This window comes from Pocillopora damicornis, chromosome 5, assembly GCF_964200805.1.
Source record: "Pocillopora damicornis chromosome 5, jaPocDami1.2, whole genome shotgun sequence".
Classification (NCBI taxonomy): Eukaryota; Metazoa; Cnidaria; class Anthozoa; order Scleractinia; family Pocilloporidae; genus Pocillopora; species Pocillopora damicornis.
The window spans coordinates 14074884-14089479 of NC_142674.1; positions in this window are offsets into that span (position 1 = coordinate 14074884).

Consider the following 14596-nt stretch of genomic DNA (forward strand, 5'->3'; position numbering starts at 1 on the left):
GATTAAAAGAAAATTAAAAAGAGAAAAAAAGCGAATGGATTAACACACAAACTATCATTAACTCATAAGACACAGTTCTCATTTACAACGCAAGAAGAATGTAACTTAGAATTTTAATTTTTTCTCTTATGTCAAAACGTTGAAATAATTTGTTACTTTTCTCTGGCTTATGGTTTACAAAGTACTGTCGTGTTCTCCCAACATGATTAACCGATAGAAAGAGTGGTTTAATCGCTATTAAGCAAAGAAAACGTTACTTACTTGCTGATTTGTCAAATGTGGGTCAGTGCAACAGATTAAAAGAAAATTGAAAAAAAAAAAGAAAAAAAGCGAATGGATTAACACACAAACTACCATTAACTCATAAGACACAGTTCTCATTTACAACGCAAGAAGAATGTAACTTAACATTTTAATTTTTTCTCTTAGGTCAAAACGTTGAAATAATTTGTTACTTTTCTCTGGCTTATGGTTTACAAAGTACTGTCGTGTTCTCCCAACATACTAAGTGGTTTAATACGCCGATTAACCGATACAAAGTGTTGTTTGATGGCTATTAAGCAAAGAAAACGTTACTTACTTGCTGATTTGTCAAATGTGGGTCAGTGCAACAGATTAAAAGAAAATTGAAAAAGAGAAAAAAAGCAAATGGATTAACACACAAACTATCATTAACTCATAAGACACAGTTCTCATTTACAACGCAAGAAGAATGTAACTTAGCATTTTAATTTTTTCTCTTACGTCAAAACGTTGAAATAATTTGTTACTTTTCTCTGGCTTATGGTTTACAAAGTACTGTCGTGTTCTCCCAACATGTTTAACCGATAGAAAGAGTGGTTTGATCGCTTTTAAGCAAAGAAAACGTTACTTACTTGCTGATTTGTCAAATGTGGGTCAGTGCAACAGATTAAAAGAAAATTGAAAAAAAAAGAAAAAAAGCGAATGGATTAACACACAAACTACCATTTAGTCATAAGACATAGTTCTCATTTACAACGCAAGAAGAATGTAACTTAACATTTTAATTTTTTTCTCTTAGGTCAAAACGTTGAAATAATTTGTTACTTTTCTCTGGCTTATGGTTTACAAAGTACTGTCGTGTTCTCCCAACATACTAAGTGGTTTATACGCCGATTAACCGATACAAAGTGTGGTTTGATCGCTATTAAGCAAAGAAAACGTTACTTACTTGCTGATTTGTCAAATGTGGGTCAGTGCAACAGATTAAAAGAAAATTGAAAAAGAGAAAAAAAGCAAATGGATTAACACACAAAATACCATTAACTCATAAGACACAGTTCTCATTTACAACGCAAGAAGAATGTAACTTAGCATTTTAATTTTTTCTCTTACGTCAAAACGTTGAAATAATTTGTAACTTTTCTCTGGCTTATTGTTTACAAACTACTGTCGTGTTCTCCCAACATACTAAGTGGTTTATACGCCGATTAACCGATACAAAGTGTGGTTTGATCGCTATTAAGCAAAGAAAATGTTACTTACTTGCTGATTTGTCAAATGTGGGTCAGTGCAACAGATTAAAAGAAAATTGAAAAAGAAAAAAAGCAAATGGATTAACACACAAACTACCATTAACTCATAAGACACAGTTCTCATTTACAACGCAAGAAGAATGTAACTTAGCGTTTTAATTTTTTCTTTTACGTCAAAACGTTGAAATAATTTGTTTCTTTTCTCTGGCTTATGGTTTACAAAGTACTGTCGTGTTCTCCCAACATGATTAACCGATAGAAAGAGTGGTTTGATCGCTTTTAAGCAAAGAAAACGTTACTTACGCCCTGATTTGTCAAATGTGGGTCAGTGCAACAGATTAAAAGAAAATTGAAAAGAGAAAAAAAGCGAATGGATTAACACACAAACTACCATTAAGTCATAAGACACAGTTCTCATTTAAAACGCAAGAAGAATGTAACTTAGCATTTTAATTTTTTCTCTTACGTCAAAACGTTGAAATAATTTGTTACTTTTCTCTGGCTTATGGTTTATAAAGTACTGTCGTGTTCTCCCAAAATACTAAGTGGTTTATTACGCTGATTTACTGAACATTTTTTTTCTCTACAAACTGACAAGTTTCAAGGCTGCACATTCAACATTACTGTTTATCGTGGTGATCGCTGTGCGATGGAGTCACAGACAGGCGTACAGAGGTTCAATAAGATCATTCATTTTGTCCCTTTTGAGCCGTTAACAACTGACAGAAGCAGGCCAGCTGAATTCATAAGCACAGTAAGGGGATCAAAAATATGATATCTTCACCGCGTGCAGGGAAATTACCGCCTATAAGGCGTTGGCAAACATAGATAAAAAGACAAAGCTAAGGTGTATACAGCTAAAAGAAATTGTGATAAAGATCAACCGAATTTTCCTCTACACCTTAAACCATTCCACTCCCACACCAGGCGTGGAAGGCCATAGGAGAAGACTGGTGGGCGAGTAATGAGCAGGACTTTCTGACAGAAATACTCAAAATAGGGCAAGACTACATAAAAAAGAAGATAAAATACTTACTCTCTTTAATCCATCGCAGATTTTAGAGAAACACAGATCAAAGGAAAAAATGTTAATTTTCGATTAACATTACTGTTGATACTACTGCTTGCTTAATTATTTTACTAGATAGGTATTAAAGACATTAATGATAATATGCAACGAAGAGCACAACAATTCGTAAATCGTTACTGTTACTTTAGAGAACGATTTTATAATTCAAGCTTTTTCTTCTTCAAAATTTACCCCCCCCCCCGCCCTCTCCGAAAAAAAATATAATTAATAAAAGACAATTGTGGGCAACTGATTATGTTTACTAGTACTAACCACAAAATATTAAACTTCCGCTGGACACATTTTTGATTGATCGTTGTGCAAATCAAAATAATTTGAATCTTTTATGACATTTGTACTGAGTATAATTGAAATAATTCGAAGAAAATTAATCCCTCCTAAGAAGTTCTTGGTAATTTTAATTCGTTTTTAACAATGCGACTGGCATTCAGAAAAGTAAATTAATGCGATCGAGGTAAGTAAAATTACCAAGCTTGAAGTTGTAGCAATAACAGCCAGGAACAAATTTATTTTTAAGTGAGTGTAAAACTCCGCCAGGCGAACAATGATCGAATGGACCTTAAGTATAGTCTAACCACTTTTGGAGTTCTAATCACTCTCTTTGAATTACTGGTGAATTGCATTGCCTAAATTTAAATTGCGTTCTTCTCTGGTTGTCCAAAAGTTCGGGGGTTCAGGCAATGGTAATGATGCTAGTCACTTTCTTGCAACATTTTTCACCGGTATTTAACATATGAATTACATGGGGAAAATGAGAGGCAGTTGTAAGGCACGCAAAAATGTTATCCACTCCACACATGCTTTATTGACCCAGTGGGAGGACATCAGGGCTTCTAAGGCCAAGTACTAGGTTAGTATCCATCCATCATTACTGAACAAGCTTGGTCAATAAAGTATTTATTTTAAAGAAAAAGTATTCACTTCAACAAGAATCAAGAATGCCAACAATAATGGCGTGTGCTCGATTAAGTTTTCTTGGTTTTGACTGGTCACCATCGCTCTTTATTTTATGATTCCATTGTCAACTGACAGGATTCCATCTCACCCATGGGCACTGCTAGCTATCTAAGAAAGCATTTTCACATGGCTTATGACTAGCTCTTTAAGCCTCTATGTGAAATATGTGAAAAGCTTGCCCTACGCATATGCTTATGAGCTCTGATGGCGATTTGGAACTGAGCCGACACCAACCTTGAGCGCCTGAGTAAATGAGTAAAAAGTGTTATCGATAAAAACTCGTTTGGATAATGAAAGTAAAAACTTACCATCTGATTGATCCGGTAACAAATGAGGAAAAAAAAGTTAAAAGAAGTAAGAAATTAACGATTTAAAGTTATAGCTCAATTCAAAACACATTCTGGCCTGTGAATACATAAAATTTCTGCCATATGTGTAAATAAATACATTGAATGTTACTTACAGCCTGGAGATCGATTGATTTTGAAGAATGCCGGTAAAAGGAAAAGAAAAACAAAGATTTGTTATAAGTGTTGAAAAAGAAATTCCAATTTTCAACATATGGACGTTTTGATCATCATCTTTTTCGATCCTTGCGTTCAATATAGAACTACACAGTCTCTTTTAGAGTTGCTTAAGTCCCCGCATTTTAGCAACTCTCTGTGTTGCTCCAGTAAGATGCTGATGCAAATTTGGGTGATAGAGAGCATCTATTAATCATGACATAGCTCAACGACTTATCAGTGAAACATTATTGTGATATGGTTAAACCTATGTTATATGTCATTGGTATGTCATAACATTCTTTAGCTTGACCGAATGTAATGTGTCAAGTTATAAACTGAACGAATAGTCAATGAAATTCAATTTTAAATTTAAAAAAATACAACTCAAAGTTAAGATAAGTTTAGCTGGATGGGCTCAGCTTACAGAAATACCAAGTAGACCAAGGAGTTATAAAAATAAATAGCACAATAAATGGGTACATTTAGAATGATAAGTTTGTTTGTTACCACCCATAGAGATACAAAAATAATTAAAAACTTATCCAGTGCACCCATGCTCAAAGGGCTCCACATTATTTTTGCGATAACTTTGGGTCTACTAAAAATCAAGAATAACTCGTTGATTTCGAGAGGTGGGAAAGGAAGCCAACTCTGTTTGCAGCACAATAAACAAACTACAGCCGTTTTTACTTCCTTTGTTTTGATTACGTTCTGCCACTTTTTGCGACTCCATCACCAACATTGTCTAAAATTTACGAGCTTTATTAGTCGGGCAGTCCCAAGGGAGCAAGATGGGCCTATCTTGCTCGCTCGGGTAACCAATCAGAATCAAGGGCTTCAGATTGCCCACGGGCACTGCCAGCGCAACGACTTGGAACGACGGCTGTGTGCACATGTTACTAAAAATCGTTTAAAATACAGGTAGAAAATTTATTTCGAGAAATTCCACGCTATTGCGACAGTATTCAACTGCCCAATAATGATGTGACTAGCGTCCAACGTAATCCTATTCACTTTCTGTTCCGCCTTTTTGTTACTTTTTTAATGGATAATCTTTTGAAGATAAGTTCCCCAGTATGAAGATATTGAGTTATCTTAATATAATTGTAAAAAGAATAGGCCGTTGGTTGTAGTTTTTGTGCATGATTTAATTTGGATATATCAATTTTAATTACATAAAGAACTGGAAATATCAAAATTCAACCTTATGTAAATACAAACCGGAGGCCGCTCAAAACGGCAATATCGAAATTAAGTTATTAAAACAAATGGGTACTTACAATCTGATAGGTTTGTTTGTTACCATCCGGAGTGATAAAAGGAAGTAAACAAGATTAATTAGTGCACGTTTCCTAAAGGTTGTTAGCGTGGATATCGTTAATCTTCATTTTCAGACAAGAAAGAAAGACCAGACAAGAAAGAAAGGCCAGGAAAGCTAAGTTACAGTTTTTTTTTCCCAATCTGGTCTGCCTTTGGTTTTTGTTTTTTGTTTGTTTGTTTGTTTGTTTTTCAATGTTCTCCTAATAAGGATAAGAGCGAGGGATTAATTGAGCCTTATTCTTGGTGAGGGTGCTAAGCTCGAATCTGATTTTAATTGAATAAAATAGAATAAAAAGTACGCGAAAAACGTCAGTTTTCCAATGTCAAGTTTAGAGTTCTTTGACATAATTGGCTAATTTTTGAAATACTGCGCGCTGCGCGTGAATACAAAAAATACAGAGGAAGGAGAGGAAGAGGAAAATTGTTACATGAAATTTGAAAACGAAAGAGATTTGCTACACTTCAGAACCAGTAGAACTGGTGGAACCTTTGGAACCTGCGGAACCAACGGAACCTATGGAACCATTACTTTTTTGTACATAAAAAAAATAGTAAGGAAATGAAATTAAAACTAAAAATACCTGAACACTGTTCGAGATTTCGATTTCGGGTATAAAGAAGGTAACGTTAAAAGAGAAATATGATTTTTTTAATCTACCTTGACGTCCAACACAGGAAACCCAAGCTCATACAGTGAGCATTTGTGAATATACAAATATGTTCACGTTGCACAATGAGTGAGATATAAGCATTTGCATGGAAATAAACAGTCGCGCTCTCAACCTTAAAAAGTTCTGGACTATTTTTGAGTAAGGAAAAATTTTTCATGCGCAATGGACAATGAATTCCAGCCTAAAGGTTTGCTGAGAGCCTTCGGATGATGCGATATTCGGATATCGCGGTACAAAACCGTTAGAGCTCAGGTAGGTGACTGCTGATCACTCCTTATGACATTACATACCCTTGTACTAGTACTGTAAATGTCGTCACAATTAAAGTTGAAGGTCCAGCACAATCAAAAAATATTTATCTTTTAAAGTTTTCTTTTTTATACCCGAAAACGAACTTTCCGACAGCGTTCAGGTCTTTTTAGTTTTCCTTTAGCAGATAACTTTTCTTTTAAGAAAACATATGGGTTTCGGAGGTTCCGCAGGTTCCGCAGGTTCCGGAGGTTTCGGAGGTTCCACGGTCTGCTGATCCATAGTTTAATAACACACAACTTTGGACTGATTACGTGAAAAAAACTCAATCGTAATCTATTTTCTCACAACTTCAACGTTAATGACCTATATGTATGTCGTTTTATTAAAACAAATTTTGCAAATAGATACGTAGCAAAGTATGTAAGTACTTACTCCCTAACGAGTTTGTTTGTTACCAGCAGGTGTGTTAAAAAAGAAAGAAAATAACACTTATAAGCGCACCATCACTCAAGAATGGTAGACTGGAAATTTTTAATCATGTTACTCTTGGAAAGGAGGCTAGTTAGGGTTTGTTCGTTCCCTTTTGATTAAATTAGATTAATCTCAACCACTTTATCTCACAAATATTACTTTGGATCGATTACGTGAAAAAAACTCAATCGCGATCTATTTTTTCACAACTTCAACGTTAATGACCTATATGTATGTCGTTTTATTAAAACAAATTTTGCAAATAGATACGTAGCAAAGTATGTAAGTACTTACAATCTAACGAGTTTGTTTGTTACCAGCAGGTGTGTTAAAAAAGAAAGAAAACAACACTTATAAGCGCACCATTACTCAAGAATGGTAGACTGGAAATTTTTAATCATGTTACTCTTGGAAAGGAAGCCAGTTAGGGTTTGTACGTTCCCTTTTGATTAAATTAGATTACTCTCAACCACTTTATTTCACAAATATTATTTTTGATTGATTCCGTGAAAAAAAATTAGAAAAATACGCAGAGAACACAATTGTTTGGTTGTTACCATGATGGGTGATAAAAAAAAGAAAGAAAGTAACATGTATTCAGATCACTCTTAGTTAGCGATAGTATTGGGGAAATCATAACTAATTTTACTCTCGGTAAGGAGGCCAAGGAAGTTGCGCTACGGTTTGCGCGTTCCGCTGATCTGATCTGATTGGGCTACAACCGGACTTCTTATTTTGCCACTTGAAAAGTGCTGTGACAAACCTCTATATCAAAATATTGAGTACAGTTGAAAAAAAATTAAACAAAATTTAAAAAAAAACAACAACAACAACAACTACTACATTTAAGTTATGGTGCACAAGTCCAAACCTAGTCGAATTAAAGTTCATTTGGCTCTTGAAAGACACTTGGTACTTTCATTTAAGTAATGATTGAATGAGGCAGACAGTTCTTCATACTTTAAGGAAACTATGTCAAAGCTTAACTGATACAAAAAGCGTGCTTTGATTGGTCAAAAAACTATTGTATATTTGCCTGTATACCCATTGAAAACTAAATCATCTTCCTTTCCTAAAGAATGGCGCCTCAAGGGGCGAACTCACGGATTTTAATAATAAGAAAGATTCTATTAATTGAAACTTATCAATTTTTTTATTTAAAATGCAGTTTACCAACTGGCTGCTCCCTTTTTAAGCCCTAATTTCCGCTGCGTGGTTCTCGACTAGAATTCTCTAAGCTGCTCGTAGAGAAGGAGAAGTTGGCATGTTTTTGCTTCAAGAAAATTTCAACGACAAACTAATCGGACTTTTTGCATAAGAACAAAAACTACTCGCAAAAGTGCATGTACACTCAAGATTTTATAGTAATTCCGTTTGTTGTCCGCTATTTCAGGTTTCATTTGATAGTTTTGCCAAGTCTAAGTGTTTTAAGCACTTTCTGTTAATTTTAACGAGGACTCGAGGAAAATTTTAATGTAAGCTGAGGCAATAGACACAAATTCGCTAATGGGAAAACAGTGTGCCGTGTGTTAAAAAAAAAAAAGAAAAAAGAAAAAAAAGAAAAAAGAGAACGAAACCTGGATGGAATTTGATTCAGTGCTCACGACTCGATCGAGGTCATTGTCTTTTTATTTTCCACTTCTGTTATGGGAGTTAACTGAGTTAACTCCTCTCTGAGGAATTAATTTCACAAGTTAAAATTCTACCAATGACCTTTATTCACTGAGAAAGCTTCGGGTAATATCAAAATACTGCTTCTTAGCCTTGCAAACCTTAAAATTTTTCCGTAAAAATTATCAGATCGCAATCGCATTTGTAGGAAAAATCGCGTTGTCGATGGCCAAATTGAAATATTCATCACTGGACGTTATTGTTTGTGTCCTTAGCTTGCATATGGTTGTGTCTCGATAGTTTTCTTTACAATTTCTGCACAATTTCAATGCCGTTACTTTAATTCAGCTATAAATTAATTGCAGTCTTCGCTCATCTGGCCGGCGTGTTCTCCCAACATCCCGCGTTGTTTATTAGTTAATTCCTTAAAAAATACGTTGTGGCTTATTTCGTTAGCACTGGAGCTTTGAGAACTAAATTAATAGGGGGTCTTTCATGGATTAACAAAAAAATATCAAGCATCATGCGCAATATTCTTCAGCCTGACCCTATGTGATCAGAAGAAAGGAACGGAGTAATGGTGTTACAAGAAGAAATTAAATACGATTCAGAGGCCTTGGTAAATTCAAATGGGTTGAGATTAGACAGTAACAACCAAACAAACGCTCTACAATGAATAGGTTATAACGCCCTGATGAGTTTGATTTGTAACCTGAATAAATATATGTTATTTGTCGGCTAAGGGTCGGTCCGTATGGTGAAAAACTGTGACCGAGGTGTTGAAAATGACTTCTGAGGTGTTGAAAATGCTGCCCGAGGCCGTAGGTCACAGTTTTTCACCATACGGACCGACCCTTGGCCGATAAATAACATATGTATGTATATATATTTTTTAAACTTAACGAAATTCTTTCCGAAAGAACCCGGATGATTTAGGGCTGTCAATACGGCAAGATAAACCGAACAATTTTTAGTCGAGTTAATGGTAGTTAAAATAGAAGTCATGCAAATTGCTTCACCGAAACATTTTCATTTGCGTAACGATAAAGGTGATTTAAAAGGCTTCCACACAAACTTTGAAACATTATTTTTAAAAGTATCTGTCACAATCTGACATCTGTCAATTAGAGAGTGCGTAAGAGAAAAAAAGAGCGCATGTACACTTTTAAAAAACAACGAAACTAGTTTGGCAAGGACTGTCACGACAATATTTTCTTCAAAAACAGTCGATGATCGAACGGAAAGCATTATTCACTCTCATCGACGATTAATTCATGTACGAAGATTTACCTCTGTTCATTAGGCAAACGGCGAGGAAAGTAATTGTAAGTAAATATTTTTTATTTTGAAGTTGTATGAGTCTGCTCGTTTGTTTGCTGCAATGGCGTGTGTAAATAGGTCTTTCCTCCACAAAAACTAAATTTGAATGATACACTCCAACGAGACACAAGGGGATTTAATGCGGCCTTTTCTCATTGAATTCCTTCAGTTTCTGTTGTGTAATTTACGGTACAAATGTCCAAATTAAACGGACTTGGAAAGACTCACTCGCTCTTTCACTACGCACAAATTATTTGAAAAAATTCAGATATTAAATGAATGAAAGTTCCATCGTTTAGTCTGACTGTAACCAAATACCTCACGTTTCCACTTTCTAGGTACTTTTTGTGAACGATTAAAATCAATTGCAGACGGTTTTTAGGCCCTTGTCAACCACCGTAATGACACTATTACTTAAAAAAATTCATTCTGAAACCAATATTTTTCTGTAAACCAAATTGATTTGAGAGAGAGAAAAGAGAGGATTCATGAATATTTATCGGCTTGAGGTAGTGACCGACGCGTTTGCTTAAAAATACTGCCCAGCCGCAAAAACGAAATATATTTATGAAAATGGCAACAAAAGTTGGGATGTACTCGGCGACTCACGAAAGCGTTACCGTGGCGTGTGGGCAGAGGTAGGAAAATACTGACCGGGTAAAGAACCAATTAGATTGCAGGATTCGTTACCGTGCCCTCTAAAAAAAAAATAATGCTAAATATTGACTTAGTCTCCAAGAAATCTGTAAAAGTCACAACCGAATGGTGCTACGCACGCATTATGGAAAAAAAAAACCCTTCTTTAATTGGTTATGTCAATTTCACTTTCCAACAGATGATCTTCTGCACCTTAACCTGTCTTAATTGTGTGTGATCAGGATCTGAGATTAAATCGAATCAAATACTTCGATTAAAAAAATAACTGGTAATAACATTGTCCAAGTCAACTTTTATAAACAATCTAAGCTAAAATACCCAAGATGGATAATAAAAAATAATGGTTACTTACAGCCTGATTGTAACAGGGTCAGGAAGGTAATGAGGAACAGTTGGAAAGACAATAAAAGGATAAATAGATAATGATGAGGAAATGAACTAAATTGATTTGAAAATTGTAAATTTCCAACTCGATTAGATTATTAAAACAGTACTCACATGCTGTATGGAGCAGCAAAGGGGAAAAGGAAAGTAACAAAAAGTGTTAGTTAAACAATTAATAGAAAATTTATGTCAAATACAAATTAATGAAACTTGGTTAAGTTCATCACCTAAGAAATTGTTTCAGACATTGAAACATTCCCCTTTATTTTAGATTATTGGGCTAGAGATCAGTGAACGGCAGTCAAAAACACATCAAAAAGTTACTAACATACCTAATGACACAACTTAAGTTACAAAACTAGTCCCCCTTAGACTTCAAACATTGATGCCTAACATGTATATATAACTGTTTACCAAAACATATTGTTGCTTAACAAACTTTACTTTGCTAGACATACCGAAATTATTTTTTTGCAACAACGTACGATACTATCCTCGATCACGAAAAAAGGCAATAATAATTTTGATAACAATTGATAATTCTGATGATTATGACAGAAAAAAATGATAATATAATCAATGATAATACTAAATAAATAAATAAACAAGCCACGTCACGCGATATCTTCGTATTTGTCTTTGTAAGCTATTACTGAAAACATTTACGTCTAGAAGTAAACAATACGTAAGATACCCAGCAATGTAAAGCATTAAAATTTTGATTTCAACTCTGAAACTGTTCAACCCTTTTTTTTGCTGTTTCAGATTTTCTTTCAAGACACCCAAGGAAGCTTTGTAGATTTATCTTCTACATACGGACATTATGTTGTTTCAATGAACTTGTTTAAAGTTGCAACAAAGCGGTGAAAATTTGCCGAGAAAATTGCCACCAAATCAACCTCGACCCTGCATTCTTTTTTATACTTTACAAATATTCCACAACAGTGGTTCTGAGTGGTTCTTTTTTTCGGTGCGCGACTTTAACGAGACTGTTTTACTCCACCGTGAATTGTATACGGGGTTTTTACAGCGAATAAATCAGTTTTCCGGTTCTGTTAACTTCGCGAATGGTTATTACGAAAACCAACTGACTGATAGCAATCGATGATGATACTTTTATATATGTCAGAAATTTACGTATGATCGATGAATAACATATTTGTGACTGTTCGTGGACTTAAGAGCTACGATTACGTCTAATTTTACCGGTTATCGCAATACATAAAACAGACAAATCTACCGCACGATGTAAGCTGCCTATGTTTTTTTTAACTGCCAGCCATGAAACTGGTTCTAAGACGAGGAATTTGACGGACAGATCAAAGAAATAAAATAATGGTGACCAGCGATAATCTCTGTAGGGTTGGCGTGTTAAGTCATCTTAACTGATGTCATGTTACTTCAGCATGTGTTCAAGTAAGTAAATTTCATAGTTATCCACGAATGATGATCATAATAATAACCGTCATAATCGTAAAAGGTACTTGGCAGCGAGTATTGAGGGAGAAATTACTGATAGATAATCTCATCATAAACTTCAACACACGATCATTTCTATTCAGTGTTTAAATGAACATGGCGCTCGGTTGCCATTCTTATTTTCTGTTGAAAGAGTTCGTGCCTAAGAAATGATTGGATCAATATCAGTATCTGGGCAACTGCCCACCTACCCCTTTCTCTAACCCAACATTAACCCTCACTTGTAATTCAAACATATACGAATTCTAGAGTTTAATAACAAATCGTTTCATCAGAAAATCTCGTTGACATTTGTTTCAATATGTTAGTTTCGCGATACCAATGCCTTTAGAGGTGTGCATTCAGGCGAGGCTATATCTAAAGTTGATTTTCATTTGGCTGCAAATTTAAATCCTTCTCTCAAAACTACTTAATGATACCGAACTGATGGTCAACGTATTTTCAAGATCAGACAATCTATTATATTCTATCCCAAGTTACGAAATTGAATTGATAACTTAGAGTTTATCACCTTCCTACATAAGTAAATTTGCATATGCATACAATTCTATAATCGATGAGTACTTCCTGTTAACAGTCATCGTTATCAACAAAAAGTAAAAGGACGAAAACAACATGAGATTCCCGTCCAAAAATTGTCTGTCAGAATCCTAGCTTAGAGAGAGAGAACAATGTAGAAAACATTGTAAATACCAAGGAGGACTCGATGTATCATTATGATTCTGCAAACAATTATTTTTACGTTTTCACTTACCACCTGATGGGATTGTTTCATCCAGCATGGTGGCCATAGACAGCAGAGAAAAAGATTGGGATAAGTGGAGTTCAGGCGTTAAAACATTTGATCGGTTCAAGGAAAATTCAGTAAAAAATTCAGTAAGAGGCGTGTTCTAAAAATTGGCACGGTTACTGTGTTGTATCGTGCAAAGTGGTGAGCAAGATCTTAACACGTTCCTTTGTTTCTACCGTGCGAAGCAGACAATGGCTGCGAAATTACTGAGGCAAGTAACTAACACGCTGCTAACGTGTTAAAAGCTAGTTCTTTTCTTTTAACGAGCGAGCGTACCGTGTGCGTGCGTTCATCTTATTCCCCGAATCCCGTGGAAGGTCACATATATTATATCAGTCACTGTGTTCTGCTTACTATACACGTTTGTGTTTTATTACTTTGTTCTAACAAGTGAGTCAGAAACAATTCTGAACAAGTAAGTTATTTATTTCAGTTGCCTCATTAAATTGAGTTCATCACTTACAGGCTGTTTAATTTGACAAAGGCAGTGCATGAATAGAGAAAGAAAATAATGACAATTAATTCAGGGAGAGTAAATTGAAAAAAAGAATAAAAACATTGATAATAAGTGAGCAAAAAATGAATTAATCGATTATGTAAAGCTGATCAAACACATCAATTCGATACTCTAAGACTATTTTATTAATTAATGATGAAAAAGGAAACAAAAATGTGTTACGAAAAATTGTAGTGCGTGACAGCATGACCTTCTAGAAGCTTCGCGAGAGGTCATAGTTTGTTTATTTTAGTGTATTGCGCAAGCGTTTCGTAAAGCGGTTTATTTTGTATTCTTTCAATAATTAGACTATTTAGAAAGTTCTAGATATTTATTGTGTAAGTGTATAAGTAGGCGCGTTCAAGCGAAGTTTGAACCAGTTTTCACAGGCGAAGAGAGCTTGACTCTAGCGTGTTCATTCAAGTGTGACGAAGCAGTATTTATTGAAGTTGGCGGAGGCCGTCTGAATTTATGAAGATTAAGTGCAGTTTGGCGGAGGCCGAGTAGGTGAGAGTTTTACTTCATGGAAACTACGTTCATTTTCTAGAATAAATCTTTTTGTTGCTGTTCCGACAACCCTGAGTTCAGTTTGGTCTCTGAGCTACCCTTCCTCTAAAAGATTACCCGCGTAACAAAATGACTCAGTTTTAATTGGCAAGAAAAGAGTGTCTCCCATGTAAAACGGATGCAAATGTTAATACGAATACAAAAAACAATTGATGGATTATAACTGCAGTTTTTATTTTTCCCATGATCGTGGTGTTATTAGATTTTGCTTGCAGCGTAAAATAAAAAGATCTGTTGTTCCATTGTTCAAAACAGGTGAAATGCAAAATTGAAAGATTCCTGAGTAGTGCATGAAATATAATTTTCCATCAAAAAGGTATTGGCCTTGGCATATTATCTCATACCATGGGTTTTTTCCAGACCGAAAGGCAGATTCCTCTTCCCGATCTTCTCTTATGCCGCTAGTAGTGTTTAGTTGGCAAAGAAAGGTTGCGGCTAGAAAGTGGTTAGCAGCTTTTTTGTTATAATTATGACGTGCAAGAGATAACATCTCAATTATAAAATTGTAGGACCACTTACTTCCTGTAGT